The following is a 3,221-nucleotide window of genomic DNA, read 5'->3' as shown; positions in this document are numbered from 1 at the left end:
AAAGGATCCAAACTTTGCACAGCAGTCCTTAGAATAGGAAATCTTCTGTTAACGTAGGAGCTGACAGCCAAGATGAAAAGGCTCTGTAGATGGCAGATACAAGCCGAGGTGCTGACTGTGATACAGTGAGTCTTTCAAAACAGGTTTGTTCTAGAAGAATTTTTACTTTTATCCTAAAGGTGGAGATGATATAAGAATGTCTTCCTCATTTAAAGAAAACACATACATGACATAATATATCTGTGTTGTAATGAATTCTGGAAATTTGATAAGAAATAATGGTGTATAAATACTTAAATGAATAATGCATTCCTTAGGCTGATTTGACAAAGCAACAATGAGTGAACTATTCCATCTTGACAGGGACAGAGGGTCAAGCAGATTTTATTCTTTATTTTATTCCTTGAAAAACATTCCTACTGCTACTGAATTAGTCATCCTCTTCCATTTCATTAGTGTGTGGTTGTGGTTTTTAAAAAATCCAACTATTATTAAATGATCAAGATTCTGAAAAACCCAAGCAGCATTAAAAACAGGTGTGTGGTGCAGATAAAAGCAATCAATATTTCAAAAACAAAACAAAAAACCCAGAGGAGCAGTTTGAAATTTTCCTATTTCAGCTTTGTTAATGGGAAATAATTCATTTAGTCTGAGCTGACTTTGCATGTCTTTTTTTTGTCATGGAGCCCTTCTGAAGCCATGAAAAGCAAAACACATGTAGGCTTCATTCCCACTACCTTTTAAATTGGATTGTGAATTGGTTTGAACCGGTTCAAACGACCCTGGTTCCCACTTAATCTGAATTGCTGAAGTGATTCCGAGAGGGAAGGCCATGCTCTAGACCCATTTAACCCACATCTTTTTGATGCTGATTTTTCCACTTCTTTTTCAATAAATCAATTCCGCGCAAGTGTGAACCACAAGTGTATCGGAATTGATTCAAATTTCTCCTTTGGCTGGATGGAACCAAATCATTTTGAATCGATTCATTGATGAATGAGAACCACAAGTGGGTTATTTTGGAGGAAAAAAATGCAGTTGGGGCAAATGTAGTGGGAATGATGCTCTGCTGTCGAATTGATCCATCAGTTCAGATCGCACACCGATTTATCTGTAAGTGGGAATGAGGCCGTAAAGTCCGTAGTACTAGTTGGGATGAAGCATCAGATACTGGATGGGGTGTAGCAGTGAGTAGCTGGGGGAATTCCCATGCCAGTTAAATACTAAATCCATTATGGGTTGAAGTCCTGCCTTTAAAGCAGCCATACAAGTTGCTGAGAGTATTTGGCATTTTGGATTGCCCCTATGATTGGACTAAAACCTGCAGTACACTACTCTGACATGGAAACCACCACTATATATAGAAATACTAGTTCATTTGAAGTGGCAAAATGTCTAGAAGAGCCCCACTGTAGCCACATGAATGTGGCCATCTGAGACAGGGATTGGGTCAGGTTCTAAAATCTAGGAAAGCTTCTATACTTCAAGGTTCTAGGTGCAAAGGCTTTCTCTTGTGCTTTTCACATAGATAGAAAGGCACATCATTGTGCAGGGGCCATGCTAATCTTCTCTGTATCATTCCAATTTTAGTATATTGGTACTGTGGTTACAGGCATAACTTCATGGTCCCCGTTCTACATCATTTGCTGTTCAAGCACACAACCAATACAGGGGATGTTTTACATAGGTTTTTGGCTAGCTTTTCTGAAAAGGAAAAGCTGACAGTTTGGATGGTATTCAAACCTCCCATGGCATTTTGTGCATTTGCTTTTTACACTTCTGTTAAAAATTCTCCTGTAGAAAAACCATAACATTGTGGTTGTTGTGTGCCTCCAAATCATTTCCAACTTACGACAATCCTAAGGCAAACCTATCAGGGTTTTTTTGGCAAGATTTGTTCAGAGGTGGTTTGTCTTTGCTTTCTGTGGCTGAGAGTGTGTGACTTAACCAAGATCACCTAGTAGATTTTAATGACTGAGCAGAGATCTGAACCATAGTGCCCCTGTATCCTAGTCCAGCTATAAAATCATTACATCACAGTGTCTCTCTGTAGCATTCTACTATAGTGATATTTTGTATGTCTGCTGGAACTATATTATTACAATATGTGTGTAATTATACTACTCCTAAATACATGCTTAGCATACAAAATACTATTCCAATGTCTTTCTTACTTCTTTTTATTTATTTAGGTGATGTGTAAATATGGTATTCAGTGGAAGTACTCTATCCAGAGGTTGACTGGACGAAAAACAGATGAGGTAAACTGCACGGCTTGCATTTTTTCAGGCTGCAGCACATGCAGACATGCATACAAATAGAAGGCTGCCTCTCTATGGCCAACACTGCTGTGAAAACATTGTCCCCTGTTTTCCTGGCTTCTTCCCACTTTTGTCACATGAGGCAGTCACTCATCTCAATGCTTGGCAGTAGGGATGTTTTTCAAGAAATAAATATAACTTATATTATATGCCATAGTTCATCAGAGTCTGAGGCATATAAGGGTCTTTGATACCACTAAACATTTCAGTTATGTAGGCTAGGAATTGAAATTGGGAATTTCTACATACAAAAAAATGTTTTACCTTCAAACTATGGCCCTTGACAAAAGAACTGGGCTCCAGCTTAGATCAATAAAATAAAAACCTTTGCCTATAATTTGGAGACGACTTGAAGGCACACAACAGCAGCACCAACAACAACCACATGCTCTACATGATTGTGTATGGTTGTTTCCTCTTGAAATATCCACATTGTTGTGGCAGAGTACCAATATAACAAGAACAGTCAGACAAAATATGATCGTCAAACTGTAATGTCTGACTGGCTTAGATGGCTAATGGAACATCGGTTGAGATCCTTCATGGCTGAACAGGTTTCATCTTTGCAGGTCATGGATTAAACCATGTTTTCCCTATTACATATTTATTTACAATATTTATATACATCCTTACTGCTAAAGCTAGCAAAGGAGTTTACAGTTCAAAAGGGGAGAAGTTGTGCAGCACTCCAGATGTTATTGAACTGCATCTCCCAGCAGTCTTCACTATTGGCTATCCTAGCTAGGGCGGCTCAAAGTTACAGTTCAACAGTATCTGGAAGGCTGAAAAATTCCTACCCTTGTCTTAAAACAGTAGCCTACAATTCAAGAGAGAGTATACAAAAGGCAAACAAAACAGGGAAGGAAGAGGAAAATAAGGAAATTCAGGTTAGGACTTACA

General features: G+C 38.5%; 1 non-coding gene across 1 annotated transcript; it reads right to left on the bottom strand.

The window, feature by feature from the left end:
- Window positions 1–1,504: 1,504 nt before the first annotated feature.
- Window positions 1,505–1,612, bottom strand: LOC149312207 (U6 spliceosomal RNA). Its single transcript, XR_016281535.1, has one exon. It is a non-coding gene; the product is annotated as a U6 spliceosomal RNA (small nuclear RNA).
- Between the last annotated feature and the right edge of the window lie 1,609 nt (window positions 1,613–3,221).

The sequence above is a fragment of the Sceloporus occidentalis genome, unplaced genomic scaffold (genome assembly GCF_023333645.1).
Source record: "Sceloporus occidentalis isolate IW3139 unplaced genomic scaffold, rSceOcc1.0.p SCAF_5, whole genome shotgun sequence".
NCBI lineage: Eukaryota > Metazoa > Chordata > Lepidosauria > Squamata > Phrynosomatidae > Sceloporus > Sceloporus occidentalis.
The sequence above is the reverse complement of the archived record's forward strand: the minus strand, read 5'-3'. Positions and strand labels throughout refer to the sequence as shown.